The sequence below is a fragment of the Scyliorhinus canicula genome, chromosome 8 (genome assembly GCF_902713615.1).
Source record: "Scyliorhinus canicula chromosome 8, sScyCan1.1, whole genome shotgun sequence".
Lineage (NCBI taxonomy): Eukaryota > Metazoa > Chordata > Chondrichthyes > Carcharhiniformes > Scyliorhinidae > Scyliorhinus > Scyliorhinus canicula.
Window position 1 is genome coordinate 194,950,979 of NC_052153.1, and position 20,317 is coordinate 194,971,295.

Genomic DNA, 20,317 nt, shown 5'->3' on the forward strand with positions numbered 1-20,317 from the left:
CCACTGTGCGTCGGTGGTGGAGGGAGTGAATGATCAAGCTGGAGAATTGTGTCCAGTTCTGGCCCCCACACTTTGGGAAGGATGTGAGGTTCCTTGAGAGTGTGCGGGGGTGATTTACCGGAATGGTTCAGGAGATGGGGGGGGGTTTAGTTATGAGGTTAGGGTTGGAGAGTCTGATGTTGTTCTCCTTGAGTTAGCGAAGATTGGGGTGGGGGTGGTTTGATTGAGGTGGACATGAATATGACAGGTTTAGGTGGAACAGGAAAGGCCGTTCCCATTGGCTGTCGGTACAAGGACAAGGAGGACACGGATTGAAGATTTTGACACCGGGAATGCAGACAGGGTTTGAGGAAGAACCTGTTTACACAGCGAGTGGTAACAAGCCGGAACTCACTGCCCACGAGGGGGGAGGAAGCAGGGACGGTGAATCAGTTCAGAAGGAAATTGTATGGACATGTGAATATTGGCTGGGGGGGCGGTGGGGGTGGGGGGGGGGGGGGGTGACTGAATTGTTCCACAGAATCAGGAAAGACTCGATGGGCTGAATGGCCTCTTTCTGTGCTGTACTGATGCTGTGATTGTGAGCCTGAAGATTCTGGATCAGCCGAGCATTTTCTACTGGCCATCTGCTTTAACTAAAGGATTCAACTAGATAGAGGGGAAACTATACCCTCTGGTAATGGCACACAGCGACATTAACACTGGAGCGAGGCTAATCAGGGCCAAAATCGGGAAGTTGTTTGCACGCAATGGGTGGTAGAAATCTGGAACACTTTGTCTCAAAGCTGTGTGGATGCATTGGAGCTTGGGGAGGGGGGTTCGAGGGGATGGGGGTGGGGGATGGGCAGGGGTGAGGGGTTTGGGGAGGGGGGTTTGAGGGGATGGGGGTGGGGGATGGGCAGGGGGTGAGGGGTTTGGGGAGGAGGGTTCGAGGGGACAGGGGTGGGGGATGGGCAGGGGGTGAGGGATTTGGGGAGGGGGGTTTGAGGGGATGGGGGTGGGGGATGGGCAGGGGGTGAGGGGTTTGGGGAGGAGGGTTCGAGGGGATGGGGGTGGGGGATGGGCAGGGTGTGAGGGGTTTGGGGAGGGGGGTTCGAGGGGTTGGGTGGGGGATGGGCAGTGGTGTGAGGGGTTTGGGGAGGGGGTTCGAGGGGATGGGGGTGGGGGATGGGCAGGGGGTGAGGGGTTTGGGGAGGGGGGTTTGAGGGGATGGGGGTGGGGGATGGGCAGGGGGTGAGGGATTTGGGGAGGGGGGTTTGAGGGGATGGGGGTGGGGGATGGGCAGGGGGTGAGGGGTTTGGGGAGGGGGGTTTGAGTGGATGGGGTGGGGGATGGGCAGGGGGTGAGGGGTTTGGGGAGGAGGGTTCGTGGGGACAGGGGTGGGGGATGGGCAGGGGGTGAGGGGTTTGGGGAGGGGGGTTCGAGGGGTGGGGGTGGGGGATGGGCAGGGGGTGAGGGGTTTGGGGAGGAGGGTTCGAGGGGATGGGGGTGGGGGATGGGCAGGGTGTGAGGGGTTTGGGGAGGGGGGTTCGAGGGGGTTGGGTGGGGGATGGGCAGTGGGTGAGGGGTTTGGGGAGGAGGGTTCGAGGGGACGGGGGTGGGGGATGGGCAGGGGGTGAGGGGTTTGGGGAGGGGGGTTCGAGGGGGTGGGGGATGGGCAGGGGGTGAGGGGTTTGGGGAGGAGGGTTCGAGGGGACAGGGGTGGGGGATGGGCAGGGGGTGAGGGGTTTGGGGAGGAGGGTTCGAGGGGATGGGGGTGGGGGATGGGCAGGGGGTGAGGAGCTTGGGGAGGAGGGTTCGAGGGGGTGGGGGATGGGCAGGGGGTGAGGAGCTTGGGGAGGGGGGTCCAGGGGGATGGGGGTGGGGGATGGGCAGGGGGTGAGGAGTTTGGTGAGGAGAGTTCGAGGGGATGGGGGTGGGGGATGGGCAGGGGGTGAGGAGCCTGGGGAGGGGGGTTCAGGAGGATGGGATGGGGGATGGGCAGGGGGTGAGGAGCTTTGGGGAGGGGGGTTCAGGGGGATGGGGGTGGGGGATGGGCAGGGGGTGAGGAGCTTGGGGAGGGGGGTTCGAGGGGATGGGGGTGGGGGATGGGCAGGGGGTGAGGAGCTTGGTGAGGAGGGTTCAGGGGGATGGGGCTGGGGGAGGGGCAGGGGTGAGGAGCTTGGGGAGGAGAGTTCGAGGGGATGGGGTGGGGGATGGGCAGGGGGTGAGGAGCTTGGGGAGGAGGGTTCGAGGGGATGGGGGTGGGGGATGGGCAGGGGGTGAGGGGTTTGGGGAGGGGGGTTGAGGGGGTGGGGGTGGGGGATGGGCAGGGGGGTGAGCGGTTTGGGGAGGAGGGTTCGAGGGGATGGGGGTGGGGGATGGGCAGGGGGTGAGGAGCTTGGGGAGGAGGGGACGGGGTGGGGGATGGGCAGGGGGTGAGTACCTTGGGGAGGGGGGTTCAAGGGGACAGGGGTGGGGGATGGGCAGGGGGTGAGGGGAGAATGACAATAATACAGCTCACGCTGGAGACCAGAATTGGGGGTTAGAAACAAATAAATCCAATCGGGAATTCAGGAGAAAAGTATTTACACAGAAGGTGCTGGAAAGCAGAACCCATGGCGAGTGGCTGAGCTGAATAGGATTCCTGCATTTAGGAAGATCGATGGACAGATGAGGGTGAATGGAATCGAGGTGGATAAGGTGGGCACCGATCGCGGGCAGCGGGTACTTACCCCGCGCACTCTTTCTCCCTCCGCCGCCCCGCTGGATCCATTCGCGGGGCGGCTGAGGGGCATCCCGGCCCGCGCATGCGCGGGTTTCACACATATGCGTGATGACGTCATCCACGCATACGCGGGTTGGAGTCGTCCAATCCGCGCATGCGCGGCTGATGTCATCTGACGCGTCAGCCGTCGCTAACTCTGGCTAGCAGGCTTAATGAAATTCGTTAAGCCCGCGATGCCGGAGTTCACGGCCGCGGGGTACTAGCCCCGACCGGGGAGCTGAATCGGTTCCCGGATGGGGGGGCCGGAGGCTGGCGTCAAACCCGCCCGGTTTTGATGCCAGCTTCCCGAGTCTTCGTGACTCGGGAGAATCGCGCCCGTGCTGTTAGGTGAATTGGACATTCTGAATTCTCCCTCTGTGTACCCGAACAGGCGCCGGAATGTGGCGACTAGGGGCTTTTCGCAGTAACTTAATTGAAGCCTACTTGTGACAATAAAGCGATTATTATTATTAATGGGTTCAGGCACTGGCAGTCTGTGCCTCCACCACCTTCAGGCAGCGCGTTCCAGGGTCCCACCACCCTCTGGGTGAAAAAGATTTTTAATCTTTAACCAGGAGCCTAATTAACCTTCAGGGTAAGCCAGCGGGCTATTAAATATTAATCGATCTGAGAAATATCTGTTCCAGGAATTCCCGCAAACAAGGTGTGTTTGTGCCAATCGCTTTGAGAATCAAAGAGCTCGGCTGGACCTGGGCACTGAACACACTTATCCCAATGTTCTGGTGATTAGCCCTCCCGTAACATTGAGCACCGGCCTCTGGGCGTGCTCCTTCTTACCCATACTGCCTTGGGGCAGAGAGAGATAGACAATGGGTGGTTCGGGGAGGTTTCCTCACCACCAGCTGCAGGTCAGTCTGACGGGACCTGACCGGCTCAGTTATTGAGCTATTGCTGACCATTCCTGGGGTGATCTAGTGGGCAGCAATGGGAAGCTGGGCCGATACCCTCCTTAAACTAGTGATGTTACCCAATCAAACTGCTCTGTGTTAGTCGCCCTGTTACTGATAGTCTACTGCACCAGCCAAACATTATAAACAAGTGCACTTTTACAATTCCAGCATAAACACCCTTTGATCTTTGCAGGATCTGATTGGTGCATTCCGCGAATTAATCAGGTCCTTACTTTCACCTCCTGTCACCCTCTGACACTCACTCAATATTGTCCTTTCACAGAGCGGAGGGGAGCTGAGCTTCGGACCTGGAATGCATTGCCTGAGAGTGTGGTGGTGGGGCAGAAGGAGGCAATTCGGCCCATCGTGTCCGTCCCAGCTCTCCAAACGAGCATCGTGGCTTAGTGCCCCCCCCCCCTCCCCCCCCCCCCCCCCCCCCCCGCCTCTTCCCCGCACCCCTGGACGTTGTTCCTACTCAAATCATCATCTAACGCCCTCTTGAACCCCTCGATTGAACCTGCCTCCATCACATTTCCAAGCCGTGCATTCCAGACCCAAACCACTCGCTGGGTGAAAAGGTTATACCTCACATAGCTACAGAAAACGCTGGACAATGTCAGCAGGTCTGACAGCGTCTGTGGAGAGAAGAGGGGAGTGTGGTGGTATGATTAACATAGCTGCCTGCCATTGGTGCAGAACACAGGCTTACCATTGGCCCTGGTCGGTCATGTGCCTCTTGACCGATTGGTTGAGACCAGTCATGTGACGGCTCCCCGATTGGTCGAGAGGCTGAGTTAACCCCGTCTCCAGGGCGAGGTATAAATACCTAGTAAGCCCGGCGGTCGTCCATTTACTGTAGTCGACCGCAGGGCTAATATCTACCTTATTAAAGCCAAACTTTTGTACAGCAACTCGTCTCGCGTTCAATTGATGGTTCATCAGGGAGCTAACGATTCGAGTCAGCATGACTCTTTGTCAAAGCTTTATCAAAAAATCATCCAGACTGGAAACGTTAGCTCCCTTCTCTCTCTCCACAGACGCTGTCAGACCTGCTGAGATTGGCCAGTGTTTTCTTCCTTTGTTTCAGATTCCAGCATCCGCAGTAATTTGCTTTTATTTAAGTTATTTCTCGCATGACATTCGCTTCTTTTGCAAATCACTTTAGCTCTGTGGCCTCTGGTTCTTGATTTTGTTTTAATGATTGGGAACAGATTCGATTGTCGCTTTCAAAAGAGAATTCGGAGGTGATCTGAAATAATAAGGTTTGGAGAGAGGTGGGGGACTGGGGCTAGGTGAGCGGCACATGGAGAGGGTCTGCATAGATATGAGTGCCCGAATGGTGTCCGACTGAGGTCAGTGACGAGTGGTTCCCCACCTCCCCTATAATCACCCCCCCCCCCCCCCCCCCCCCCACAAGCCTGTTGGTGTTTACTGCCCCTTGGTGGAGTTGCCATCTTTTAGAAAATGAGTAAATGGGATGTGGGCATCGCTGGCTGGGCCCATCCCCACTTAACTTCCAACTGAGTGATTTCCAGAGGACATTTTCATAGAATTCACAGTTCAGAAGGAGGCCGTTCGGCCCAACAAGTCTACACTGGCCCTTGGAAAGAGCACCCTACTTTTTTTTTTATAAATTTAGGGTACCCAATTATTTTTTCCAACAAAGGGGCAATTTAGCATGGCCAATTCACCTAACCTGCACATCTTTGGGTTGTGGGGGCGAAACCCACGCAGACACGGGGAGAATGTGCAAACTCCACGCAGACAGTGACCCAGAGCCGGGATTCGAACCCGGGACCTCAGCTAACCACTGTACCACCGTGCTGCCCCTAGAGCACCCTACTTAAGCCCGTGCCACCACCCCATCCCCATAACCCCGCCAAACCTTTTTGGACACTAAGGGCAATTCAGCATGGCCAATCCACCTAACCTGCACATCTTTGGGCCTCACGGTAGCATGGTGGTTAGCATCAATGCTTCACAGCTCCAGGGTCCCAGGTTCGATTCCCGGCAGGGTCACTATCTGTGTGGAGTCTGCACGTCCTCCCCGTGTGTGCGTGGGTTTCCTCCGGGTGCTCCGGTTTCCTCCCACAGTCCAAAGATGTGCGGGTTAGGTGGATTGGCCATGCTAAATTGCCCGTAGTGTAAGGTTAATGGGGGGATTGTTGGGTTATGGGTATACGGGTTACGTTGGTTTAAGTGGGGTGATCATTGTTCGGCACAACATCGAGGGCCGAAGGGCCTGTTCTGTGCTGTACTGTTCTATGTTCTATGTTTGGACTGTGGGAGGAAACCGGAGCACCCGGAGGAAACCCACGCAGACACGGGGAGGACGGGCAGACTCCGCACAGACAGTGACCCAAGCCGGGAATCGAACCTGGGACCCTGGAGCTGTGAAGTCTCTTCAGTATATGTAGTAAACCATTGTTAGTATATTATATGTATTGTGGTAAACTGTTACTGTACTACATGTATTGTGGTAAACCACTGCCTGATGGCTCCTCCCCTCGGGCTCGGTATATAGGTGGCTGCCCTCCGGCCCTGTCTCAGTGCAGGATCAGAGACCAGGAGGCTTTCTGTTTCGCTTATTAACACCTCAGTTTCGTTCACGACTCGTCTCGTGATTAATTGATGGCGCAAAAGAGCTTTAACAGATTTCAAATTAGGAAGGGATTTGATGGGGTCGATAGAGGGAAAACATTCTCTCTGGTGGGAGGGGTGGCTAAAGCAAGGGGGAGAATCCTTAAATTGTGAGTCAGGCTGTTCAGGACGCACCCAGGAAACACTTTGCCAAACAGCTGGGAATGTTGTGTTTTCTCCAATGATTGGGAATGCTGAGCGTCAGCTGAAGCTTTCAAAACTGAGACTGATAAATTGTTGTTCGCTGAGGATGTCAACCGATATGGAGCAAAGGCAGCTAACAGGTATGAGGGGCTGAATGGCCTCTTCCTAGTCCTGTGCAACAGGTATGAGGGGCTGAATGGCCCCATCCTGTGTAACAGGGTGGAGGGGCTGAATGGCCTCTTCCTGTGTAACAGGCTCCAAGGGCTGAATGGCCTCTTCCTGTGTAACAGGTATGAGGGGCTGAATGGCCTCTTCCTGTGTAACAGGATGGAGGGGCTGAATGACATCTTCCTGTGTAACAGGCTCCAAGAGCTGAATGGCCTCTTCCTGTGTAACAGGATGGAGGAGCTGAATGGCATCTTCCTGTGTAACAGGACGGAGGGGCTGAATGGCATCTTCCTGTGTAATAGGATTGAGGGGCTGAATGGCCTCTTCCTGTGTAACAGGATGGAGGGGCTGAATGGCATCTTCCTGTGTAATAGGCTCGAGGGGCTGATGGGCTTCTTCCTGTGTGACAGGACGGAGGGGCTGAATGGCCTCTTCCTGTGTAACAGGACGGAGGGGCTGAATGGCCCCTTCCTGTGTAACAGGACGGAGGGGCTGAATGGCCCCTTCCGGTATAATAGGACGGAGGGGCTGAATGGCCTCTTCCTGTGTAACAGGCTCGAGGGGCTGAATGGCATCTTCCTGTGTAATAGGATTGAGGGGCTGAATGGCCCCTTTCTGTGTAACAGGATGGAGGGGCTGAATGGCATCTTCCTGTGTAATAGGATTGAGGGGCTGAATGGCCCCTTTCTGTGTAACAGGATGGAGGGGCTGAATGGCATCTTCCTGTGTAATAGGATTGAGGGGCTGAATGGCCCCTTTCTGTGTAACAGGACGGAAGGGCTGATGGGCTTCTTCCTGTGTAACAGGGTTGAGGGACTGAATGGCCTCTTCCTATGTAACAGAATTGAGGGGCTGAATGGCCTCTTCCTATGTAACAGAATTGAGGGGCTGAATGGCCTCTTCCTATGTAACAGGATTGAGGGGCTGAATGGCCTCACCCTGTTTATGTGTAACTGGCCCGAGGGGCTGAATGGCCTTGTCCTGTTTCTGTGTAACTGGCCCGAGGGGCTGAATGGCCTCTTCTTGTTCCTGTGTAACAGGTTTGAGGGGCTGAATGGCCTCTTCTTGTTCCTGTGTAACAGGTTTGAGGGGCTGAATGGTCTCTTCATGTTCCTGTGTAACAGGTTTGAGGGGCTGAATGGCCTTGCCCTGTTTCTATGGCTCCGGAGTGGCTGAGACCTTCAACTGCGCATTGATTCTGATCGAGTGAGATCTCTCACTAGAGCTGCTGGTTACTGCAATGTGTGCACACAATGGGTGGGAACATAAGAACATAAGAACTAGGAGCAGGAGTAGGCCATCTGGCCCCTCGAGCCTGCTCCGCCATTCAATAGGATCATGGCTGATCTTTTGTGGACTCAGCTCCACTTTCCGGCCCGAACACCATAACCCTTAATCCCTTTATTCTTCCAAAAACTATCTATCTGTACCTTAAAAACATTTAATGAAGGAGCCTCAACTGCTTCACTGGGCAAGGAATTCCATAGATTCACAACCCTTTGGGTGAAGAAGTTCCTCCTAAACTCAGTCCTAAATCTACTTCCCCTTATTTTGAGGCTATGCCCCCTAGTTCTGCTTTCACCCGCCAGTGGAAACAACCTGCCCGCATCTATCCTATCTATTCCCTTCATAATTTTAAATGTTTCTATAAGATCCCCCCTCATCCTTCTAAATTCCAACGAGTACAGTCCCAGCCTACTCAACCTCTCCTCATAATCCAACCCCTTCAGCTCTGGGATTAACCTAGTGAATCTCCTCTGCACACCCTCCAGCGCCAGTATGTCCTTTCTCAAGTAAGGAGACCAAAACTGAACACAATACCCCAGGTGTGGCCTCACTAACACCTTATACAATTGCAACATAACCTCCCTAGTCTTAAACTCCATCCCTCTAGCAATGAAGGACAAAATTCTATTTGCCTTCTTAATCACCTGTTGCACCTGTAAACCAACCTTCTGTGACTCATGCACTAGCACACCCAAGTCTCTCTCTGCACAGCAGCATGCTTTAATATTTTATCGTTTAAATAATAATCCCGTTTGCTGTTATTCCTACGCAGAGCTTTATTCCGAATCTGAGAGATGAATTGTCGAGATCTGACCAAGGGCACATCATCTCCTCACATCTCTACCCTTTGTTATCTCACACATTTCTCTTCATCGGAGACTCCCACTTTGAATTTCACTGAGCTCTGTGACCAGGGAGCTGAACGCACGAGATAGATATCTGTTCCTTTATTCGCCTGTGCTTAAAGAAGGAATAAGATGCTGGTCCCTCTTCTTGTCCCGCAAGGGTCCAGCTCTCCTGGTCATCGCCATCGAATATTCTCTGGGTCCACCATTGGTCGTCGCTCTGGGCATCGAACCCTTCACTGGATATGAAAAATCAGTGGTGGCTTTGAGAGTGAAAACAGGGGCTGTGTTGCTGACAGAGTGCTGATATTACTAATCCTCATGAAAGCTCACGGTGGTTGCATCACGCTATGATGTGGCTCCCTGATTTAGATTCTTTCAAACATTGACAGCGACTCTGGAAACCGCATTGTTTCCCACTCTCCGAGTGACAGGCAGACAGAGATTGTGGGCCATTGACTGGAATGTGGCGTCTAGGGGCTTTTCACAGTAACTTCATTTGAAGCCTACTTGTGACAATAAGCCATTTTCATTTTTCATTTCCAAACACCAATATTTGTTTACAGATTCCTCACCCAGTTATGTTTACTTGCACTGAGTTTCGGATTGTGTGACAGTGACGTCAACGACTGAAAGATTGATCAGTGGGGAAATATTGGTGTAGCAGAGAGCTCGCTACCGATACAAAGACAGGCAGTAAGAGTTTCTGTAGATTTTAAAAAATAAATTTAAGAGCACTCATTTATTTTCCCCAATTAACGGGCAATTTAGTGTGGCCAATCCACCTACCCAGCACATCTTTTTGGGTTGTGGGGGTGAGACACACACAGACACGGGGAGAATGTGCAAACTCCACACGGACAGTGACCCAGAGCCGGGATTCGAACCCGGGTCCTCGGCCCCGTGAGGCAGCAGTGATAACCACTGCACCACCGCGCTGCCCCCTTCCGTAGACATTTTTAAAAGAAATGCGAGTGTAGGTCCTGTGAAAGGTGTGTCTGGGGAAAAAATAATGGGTAACAAGGAGATGACAGGTGATTGGACAGGTATTTTGCATCAGTCTTCATTATTCAGGACATGAATAAAATCCCAGAGATAGTTGCAAATCAGAAATTGGAAGGGAGGGAGGAACTCCGGGATATTACAATCACCAGGGAAGCGATACTGAGCAAATTGATGGAGGTTGACAAATCCTGGCCCCGGGTCCTGATGGACTTTGTCCTGGGGTGTTATGAGAAATGGCGAGTAAAATAGTTGATGCTGTGGATTTATATTTCCAAAATGACCTAGATTCGGGGAAAGTGCCATTTGAACGTTAACAGTATGACTATTTCATTCAAAAAGGGAGGGAGACATAAAGTGGGAAAGTACACAGCAGTTAGCTTAACATCTGTCACAGGGAAAATGGTAGAAGTTATAATTAAATACATGATAGCAGGGCGCTTAGAAAAATACAAGGTAATCAGGCAGAGACAACTTGCGTTGTGGATAAAGGGGAACCGGTGGATGTACTGTATTTAGCATTCCAGAGGGCATTTGATAAGGTGCCACATCAAAGCTGATTGTGTAAGATTAAAGTTCATGGTGTAGGAAGTAACATGTTGGCAGCACGGCGGCACAGTGGTTAGCACTGCTGCCTCGCACCGCCAGTACTGTATGGTACGTAATGGTTAGCACTGCTGCCTCGCACCGCCAGTACGGTATGGTACACAATGGTTAGCACTGCTGCCTCACACGAACAGTATGGTATGGTATGTAATGGTTAGCATTGCTGCCTCACACCACCAGTACGGAATGGTACACAGTGGTTAGCACTGCTACCTCACACCGCCGGTACGGTATGGCACACAGTGGTTAGCACTGCTGCCTCACACCACCAGTACGGTGTGGCACACAGTGGTTAGCACTGCTGCCTCGCACCGACAGTATGGTATGGTACACAGTGGTTAGCACTGCTGCCTCACACCGCCAGTACGATATGATACACAGTGGTTAGCACTACTGTATCGCACCGCCAGTACGGCACGGTGGCACAGTGGTTAGCACTGCTGCCTCACATGGCCAGTACGGGATGGTACATAGTAGTCAGCACTGCTGCCTCCCACCACCAGTACGGCACGGTGGCACAGCGGTTAGCACTGCTGCCACACAGAGCCAGGGACCCGGGTTCGATTCCGACCTTGGTTCTCCCCGTGTCGGCGTGGGTTTCCTCCGGGTGCTCCAGTTTCCCACCCACAGTCCAAAGATGTGCAGGTTAGGTGGATTGGCCACAAAGAATCCAGCACGAGTTTGTAGAGTCAAGCAGAAAGTAGCTGTATTTACAACAATATGTACACCACAGCAGTAATTCACCACTGTTCCCGCCTCTAGCCGGTACCACACTGGCCTGCTCTATTTATACAGCAGCAACTGTTAATGATTGCCCCCCCCCCCTTATTGGGGGAGCCATGGGGTAACCAGTAGTCCCCAATCAATACGGTTCAGGCAGATTATAAACAGTTCTGCTTGAGTTATACAGGACATTGGTGAAACACGTCTGTACACTATTAGTCTAAGGAAAGGTATAAATACTTGGCAGCAATTCACAGAAGGTTCACGAGGCTAATTCCATAGAAATATTGGATGGCTAGGATTGTATCCGCTGAACTTTAGAAGAGAAAGAGGCGACTTGATTGAAACGTTTTAAGGCCCTGGTGGATGTTGACAGGGTGAATGTGGAGAGGATGTTTCCTCTTATCGAAGAACCCAGAGTTAGGAGTCATTGGTTCAAAATAAAAGGGCCACCCATTTAAAACAGAGAAGTGGTTAATTATTTTCTCTCATAGTCTCGTGAGTCTCGTGATCTCTTCCTCAAAACGCGGTGGAAGTAAAGTCTCTGAATATTTTGGAGGCAGAGCGGGATAGATTCCTGATTAACACGGGGGTGATCGGGGGAAAGGGGGAATGTGGGGCTGAGGTTACAATCAGATCAGACATGGTCTGCATTCCAGCACTGAGCTGAAATAAACAGAAAACAGCCCTCGGCCCTCACCCCCATTGCCGATCCACACCAACCTGTGTCACCTCATACTTTCCCCCCTCCCACCCCCATGGCCCCTGGTACGCCCTATACCAACCCACTGCTCCCCCCCCCCACGGCCCATGGTACGCCCTATACCAACCAATGCTCCCACCCCATGGCCCCTGGTACGCCCTATACCAACCCAATGCTCCCACCCCCCACCCCCATGGCCCCTGGTACACCCTATACCAACCCAATGCTCCCTCCCCACACCCCCATGGACACTGGTGCGCCCTATACCAACCCAATGCTCCCTCCCCCATGGCCCCTGGTACACCCTATACCAGCCCAATGCTCCCTCCCCCATGGCCCCTGGGATGCCCTATACCAACCCAATGCTCCCACCCCCATGGCCCCTGGGATGCCCTATACCAACCCAATGCTCCCACCACCCACCCACCCCCATGGCCCCTGGTACGCCCTATACCAACCCAATGCTCCCACCCCCATGGCCCCTGGTACGCCCTATACCAACCCAATGCTCCCACCCCCATGGCCCCTGGTACGCCCTATACCAACCCAATGCTCCCACCCCCACGGCCCCTGGTACGCCCTATACCAACCCAATGCTCTCACCCCCCACCCCCATGGCCCCTGGTACGCCCTATACCAACCCAATGCTCCCACCACCCACCCCCATGGCCCCTGGGACACCCTATACCAACCCAATGCTCCCTCCCCCATGGCCCCTGGGATGCCCTATACCAACCCAATGCTCCCACCACCCACCCACCCCCATGGCCCCTGGTACGCCCTATACCAACCCAATGCTCCCACCCCCACGGCCCCTGGTACACCCTATACCAACCCAATGCTCCCACCCCCCACGGCCCCTGGTACACCCTATACCAACCCAATGCTCCCACCCCCACGGCCCCTGGTACACCCTATACCAACCCAATGCTCCCACCCCCACGGCCCCTGGTACACCCTATACCAACCCAATGCTCCCACCCCCCCCCACCCCCATGGCCCCTGGTACGCCCTATACCAACCCAATGCTCCCACCCCCACACCCATGGCCCCTGGTACGCCCTATACCAACCCAATGCTCCCACCCCCCACGGCCCCTGGTACGCCCTATACTAACCCAATGCTCCCACCACCATGGCCCCTGGTACGCCCTATACCAACCCAATGCTCCCACCCCCATGGCCCCTGGTACGCCCTATACCAACCCAATGCTCCCACCCCCACCCCCATGGCCCCTGGTACACCCTATACCAACCCAATGCTCCCTCCACCCACCCCCATGGCCCCTGGTACGCCCTATACCAACCCAATGCTCCCACCCCCATGGCCCCTGGTACGCCCTATACCAACCCAATGCTCCCACCCCCACCCCCATGGCCCCTGGTACGCCCTATACCAACCCAATGCTCCCACCCCCACCCCCATGGCCCCTGGTACACCCTATACCAACCCACTGCTCCCACCCCCATGGCCCCTGGTACGCCCTATACCAACCCAATGCTCCCTCCACCCACCCCCATGGCCCCTGGTACGCCCTATACCAACCCAATGCTCCCTCCACCCACCCCCATGGCCCCTGGTACACCCTATACCAGCTCAGGCCATCCCATGCCCCCACTCACCAGACTTGGACCTTACCCCCTCCACGCCAAGTAACCTAATATTCATCATAGAATCATAGAATTTACAGTGCAGAAGGAGGCCATTCAGCCCAGCGAGTCTGCACCGGCTCTTGGAAAGAGCACCCTACCCAAGGTCAACAACTCCACCCTATCCCCATAACCCAGTAACCCCACCCAACACGAAGGGCAATTTTGGACTCTAAGAGCAATTTATCACGGCCAATCCATTTAACCTGCACATCTTTGGACTGTGGGAGGAAACCGGAGCACCCAGAGGAAACCCACGCAGACACGGGGAGGATGTGCAGACTCCGCACAGACAGTGACCCAAGCCGGAATCGAACCCTGGAGCTGTGAAGCGATTGTGCTACCCACAATGCTACCGTGCTGCCCCATAGGAAAACCCGTGGAAGCGCTACTGGGATAAAATACAGCATCAAAAGAAAATTGAAATTTCTTGGTACTCATCTCTTATGAAAACAAATATTTCAATTCCATAACTGCTTCAAGCTGTCAGTCAAACTGATTACTTCATCTCCCTCCCACGGTGAAAATGTAAGGTAGTAAAATCAGTCACGAATCTGCCTTCACGATCCTGGAATGTGGGGCGGAATTCTTCGCTCCCGCGAAAAATCGGGAAGGCCGTCGTGAACTCGGCTGAATTTCACGACGGCCTCGGAGGCCGCTCCTCGCACCTTATTCACCCCGACCCAGGGGCTAGGTCCTCCGTAGTGATGCCTAAGTGACGTCAGTCGCGCATGCGCAGGTTGGTCGGCTCCAACCCGCGCATGCGCGGCTGACGTCTTCCCCTCCGCTGCCCCGTAAGACGTGGCGGCTTGATCGTGCGGGGCGGCGGAGGGGGAAGAGTGCGTCGCTTTGAGACGCCGGCCTGACGATCGGTGGGCACCGATCGCGGGCCAGTCCCCTCCCGAGCATGGCCGTGGTGCTCACTCCCCTCTCCGCCCCCCACAAGCTTCAAACCAGCATTTGCCGCCCATGTTCACGACGGCAGCGACCAGGTTTGGTTGCCGCCATCGTGAACCGGTTGCGAACGGCGGGCCGCTCGGCCCATCCGGGTCGGAGAATCGCCGGTCACCGTGAGAAACGGCGAGCGCCGATTCTTCCGGGGGGGGGGGGAGAATCGCGGGGGGTGTGTCGTGAGTCGCCCGGCCCTCCTGCGATTCTCCCACCCAGCGTGGGGAGCGGAGAATCGCACCCGTGCTATTTGGAAGCTGCCCCCCATTGAAAATGGTAGAGGCTGAGTTAGGGGCGGGGCTTTCTGGTGAGCCTCTCCATCTGCAAACAAGTTCAGGCCTTGGCATTCAAAGAACAAAGAACAATACAGGAACAGGCCCTCTGCCCTCCAAGCCAGTGCCGATCATGAAATGAAAAGTGAAAATCGCTTATTGTCACGAGTAGGCTTCAATGAAGTTACTGCGAAAAGCCCCTAGTCGCCACATTCCGGCGCCTGTTCAGGGAGGCTGGTACGGGAATTGAACCGTGCTGCTGGCCTGCCTTGGTCTGCTTTCAAAGCCAGCGATTTAGCCCAGTGTGCTAAACCAGCCATGATGCCCTAACTAAAAGCAAGAACCTTCTCCCCTTACTCGGTCCGTATCCCTCTATTTCCACCCTCTTCATGGACCCATCCAGATGCCTTACCTGTCGCTAATGTGTCTGCTTCCACCGCATCCTCTGGCAGCGCGTCCCAGGCACCCACCGCTCTCTGTGTGGAAAACCTACCCCTGCACATCTCCCTTAAACTTTCCCCCTCTCACCTTGAACCTGTGCCCCTGTGTGATTGACACTTCCACCCTTGGAAAAAGCCTCTGACTATCCGCCCTGTCCGTACCTCTCATAATTTTGGAGACCTCTATCACAACCCCCCAGATACTGAAGTAGTCTTTGCCTGCATGTGGCAAGACATAGAACATAGAACAGTACAGCACAGAAAAGGCCCTTCGGCCCTCAATGTTGTGCCGAGCCATGATCACCCTACTCAAACCCACGTATCCACCCTATACCCGTAACCCAACAACCCCCCCCTAACCTTACTTTTATTAGGACACTACGGGCAATTTACCATGGCCAATCCACCTAACCCGCACATCTTTGGACTGTGGGAGGAAACCGGAGCACCCGGAGGAAACCCACGCACACAGGGGGAGGATGCGCAGACTCCGCACAGACAGTGACCCAGCCGGGAATCGAACCTGGGACCCTGGAGCTGTGAAGCATTTATGCTAACCACCATGCTACCCTGCTGCCCAAACCACTTAAGACGTGGACAATATTCCGGCCGATCAATGGTAAGTAACATTTGTGCGACACAAGTGCCAGGCAAGGACGGATAATAAGAAAAGAATCAATTTTGTGATGTTGAGGGAGAGAACATCAATCTAAGGATTCGCTCCCCCGTAGGCTTAATTATAAAGAGATGACAGCTGTGAACTCTCTGAATTAGCCAGCCTGATGGAGCAGGGTGTTCATTAGCACTGCCTCTTCCTGAAGAGGAAAAGAATTGTGCCCTGTTCCACTCCTCAGGTCCATGCTGGAGACACAGAATTCCCCTCCACATATAATCCTTGATGTGACCATCAATTCACGCGACACGTGGTTAGAAGTGAACAGTGGTTTTAATCGTCTTACAACAGAGCCTGCCTGCGACGAGATGAACTGGCAGCAGGCTCACGACTGCAGAGCGTTATACTTCCGGTTACGTGGGAGGAGCCATGGGCGGAGCCGTGGGCGGAGCCACGGGTGGAGTCCAGTACAAACTCCTCATCTCCCCCTATGGGCCGAGCCACGCAACGGCTCGTATACAGAGCCCACAAGGACATAATACACATAATGGAACACAGTGTGAATTACTGAGGTTTATAATTCACCACAACCCTTAGCTCCCCACAGTCTCAAAGCCAAGGCTGGGGTTCAGCCCCAGGAGTCCAAGCTCTCAGATTGGTGGCAGAGGAACAATTAGAAAGGGGCTCGCTTCTCTCCGGAGACCCCAACCCCTACTAGTCAGGATCCCTCAGCCCACCCCCACCCCTCCCAAGACAGACATCACTGTCCAGTTTTCCTCGTCCAGCCGAGATGACCGGTGCTGGGGGTGGGAGGGGGAGGGGCCGCCCGGTGAGGTGGGAGGGGGAGGGGCAGCCCGGTGAGGGCGAGAGGCAGCCCGGTGAGGTGGGAGGGCGAGGGGCAGCCCGGTGAGGTGGGAGGGCGAGGGGCAGCCCGGTGAGGGCGAGGGGCAGCCCGGTGAGGTGGTAGGGGGAGGGGCAGCCCGGTGAGGAGGGAGGGGGAGGGGCAGCCCGGTGAGGGCGAGGGGCAGCCCGGTGAGGGCGAGGGGCAGCCCGGTGAGGTGGGAGGGGGAGGGGCAGCCCGGTGAGGTGGGAGGGGGAGGGGCAGCCCGGTGAGGTGGGAGGGCGAGGGGCAGCCCGGTGAGGTGGGTGGGCGAGGGGCCGCCCGGTGAGGTGGGAGGGGGAGGGGCAGCCCGGTGAGGTGGGAGGGGGAGGGGCCGCCCGGTGAGGTGGGAGGGGGAGGGGCAGCCCGGTGAGGTGGGAGGGGGAGGGGCAGCCCGGTGAGGGCGAGGGGCAGCCCGGTGCTGGGGGTGGGAGGGGGAGGGGCCGCCCGGTGAGGAGGTGGGAGGGCGAGGGGCAGCCCGGTGAGGGCGAGGGGCAGCTCGGTGCTGGGGGTGGGAGGGCGAGGGACAGCCCGGTGAGGTGGGAGGGGGAGGGGCAGCCAGGTGAGGTGGGAGGGCGAGGGGCAGCCCGGTGAGGTGGGAGGGCGAGGGGCAGCCCGGTGAGGTGGGAGGGCGAGGGGCAGCCCGGTGAGGAGGGAGGGCGAGGGGCAGCCCGGTGAGGGCGAGGGGCAGCCCGGTGAGGGCGAGGGGCCGCCCGGTGAGGTGGGAGGGCGAGGGGCAGCCCGGTGAGGAGGGAGGGCGAGGGGCAGCCCGGTGAGGTGGGAGGGCGAGGGGCAGCCCGGTGAGGTGGGTGGGCGAGGGGCAGCCCGGTGCTGGGGGTGGGAGGGGGAGGGGCCGCCCGGTGAGGTGGGTGGGCGAGGGGCAGCCCGGTGCTGGGGGTGGGAGGGGGAGGGGCCGCCCGGTGAGGGGGTGGGAGGGCGAGGGGCAGCCCGGTGAGGGCGAGGGGCAGCCCGGTGCTGGGGGTGGGAGGGCGAGGGGCAGCCCGGTGAGGGCGAGGGGCAGCCCGGTGAGGAGGTGGGAGGGCGAGGGGCAGCCAGGTGAGGTGGGAGGGGGAGGGGCAGCCTGGTGAGGTGGGAGGGGGAGGGGCAGCCCAGTGAGGTGGGAGGGGGAGGGGCAGCCAGGTGAGGTGGGAGGGCGAGGGGCAGCCCGGTGAGGTGGGAGGGGGAGGGGCAGCCAGGTGAGGTGGGAGGGCGAGGGGCAGCCCGGTGAGGGCGAGGGGCAGCCCGGTGAGGGCGAGGGGCCGCCCGGTGAGGTGGGAGGGGGAGGGGCAGCCCGGTGAGGTGGGAGGGCGAGGGGCAGCCCGGTGAGGTGGGTGGGCGAGGAGCCGCCCGGTGAGGTGGGTGGGCGAGGGGCCGCCCGGTGAGGGCGAGGGGGAGGGGCAGCCCGGTGAGGTGGGAGGGGGAGGGGCAGCCCGGTGAGGAGGTGGGAGGGCGAGGGGCAGCTCGGTGAGGGCGAGGGGGAGGGGCAGCCGGGTGAGGTGGGAGGGGCAGCCCGGTGAGGTGGGAGGGCGAGGGGCAGCCCGGTGAGGGCGAGGGGCAGCCCGGTGAGGTGGGAGGGGGAGGGGCAGCCCGGTGAGGAGGTGGGAGGGCGAGGGGCAGCTCGGTGAGGGCGAGGGGGAGGGGCAGCCAGGTGAGGTGGGAGGGGCATCCGGGTGAGGTGGGAGGGGCAGCCCGGTGAGGTGGGAGGGGCAGCCCGGTGAGGGCGAGGGGCAGCCCGGTGAGGTGGGAGGGGGAGGGGCAGCCCGGTGAGGAGGTGGGAGGGGGAGGGGCAGCCCGGTGAGGTGGGAGGGGGAGGGGCAGCCCGGTGAGGTGGTAGGGCGAGGGGCAGCCCAGTGAGGAGGTGGGAGGGGGAGGGGCAGCCCGGTGAGGGCGAGGGGCAGCCCGGTGAGGTGGGAGGGGGAGGGGCAGCCCGATGAGGTGGGAGGGCGAGGGGCAGCCTGGTGAGGTGGGAGGGGCAGCCCGGTGAGGGCGAGGGGCAGCCTGGTGCAGGGGGTGGGAGGGGGCCTGCATTGTGAGGGTGCGATCACTGCCAGAGATGCTCTGGGACTGGCTGCTCCCAGGTCAGGAAGGCCAATGGGTCAGGGGAGATGATGCAGCACCAACCTGTCTCTCTCTCTCTCTGTCTCTCTCTCTCTGTCACTCCCTCTCTCTCTCTGTCTCTCTGTCTCTTCTCTCTCTGTCTCTCTCTCTCTCTCTCTCTCTGTCCCTCTGTCTCTTTCTCTCTCTCTCTCTCTGTCCTCTCTGTCCCTCTGTCTCTTTCTCTCTCTCTCTCTCTCTGCTCTCTCTGTCCCTCTGTCTCTGTCTCCTCTCTCTCTCTCTGTCCTCTGTCTCTTTCTCTCTCTGTCTCTCTCTCTCAGTCTCAGTCTCTCTCTTCTCTCTCTCTGTCTCTCTGTCTCTTTCTCTCTCTGTCTCTGTCTCTGTCTCTGTCTCTCTCTCTCTCTGTCTCTTTCTCTCTCTGTCTCTGTCTCTCTGTCTCTCTCTCTCTCTGACCCTCTCTCTCTCTGTCCTCTCTCTCTGTCTCTTTCCCTCTGTCTTCTCTCTCTGTCTCTCTCTCTCTTTCTCTCTCTCTCTGTCTCTATTCTGTCTATTCTTCTCTTTCTCTGTCCCTCTGTCTCTCTCTCGTCTCTCTCTTTCTCTGTCTCTCTCTCTTTCTCCTCTGTCTGTCTCTCTCTGTCTCTCTCTTTCTCTCTCTGTCTCTCTCTCTTTCTCTCTCTGTCTCTCTCTCTGTCTCTCTTCTCTCTCTCTGTCCCTCTGTCTCTCTCTCCTCTCTGTCTCTTTCTCTCTCTGTCTCTCTCTCTCTCTCTCTCTCTCTGTCCTCTCTCTCTCTCGCTCTCTGTCCCTCTGTCTCTTCCTCTCTCTGTCTCTTCTCTCTGTCCCTCTGTCTCTGTCTCTCTCTCTCTCTCTCTGTCCCTCTGTCTCTTTCTCTCTCTGTCTCTCTCTCTCAGTCCCTCTGTCTCTCTCTCTCTCTCTGGTCTCTCTGTCTCTCTCTGTCTCTGTCTCTCTCTGTCTCTCTCTCTCTGTCTCTCTCTCTCTGTCATCTCTCACAGGGTTCTGATGGTATGAGGGTGGATCCAGTGGAATTAGCAATCTTACTAATCAGTGCACCAGAGGAATACGGACTCCAGCAACAACGTGCAATGTGGAAAAGTGTGAGGTTATGGACTTTGCAAGATGAAATGGAGGCAGAGACTATTTTCTAAATCGAGAAATGCTTAGGAAATCAGAAGCACAAAGGGATTTGGGAGCCCTTGTTCACGATTCTCTTAAGGTTAATGTGTAGGTTCAGTCGGCAGTTAGGAAGGCAAATGCAATGTTAGCATTCATGTCAAGAGGGCTAGAATACAAGACCAGGGATGTAGTTCTGAGGCTGTATAAGGCTCTGCTCAGATCCCATTTGGAGTATTGTGAGCAGTTTTGGGCCCCGTATCTAAGGAAGGATGTGCTGGCCTTGGAAAGGGTCCAGAGGAGGTTCACAAGAATGATCCCTGGAATGAAGAGCTTGTTGTATGAGGAACGTTTGAGGACTCTGGGTCTGTACGTGTTGGAGTTTAGAAGGATGAGGGGGGACCTTATTGAAACTTACAGAATACTGCGAGGCCTGGATAGAGTGGACGTGGAGAGGATGTTTCCACTTGTGGGGAAAACTAGAACCAGAGGACACCATCTCAGACTAAAGGGACGATCCTTTGAAACAGAGATGAGGAGGAATTTGTTCAGCCAGA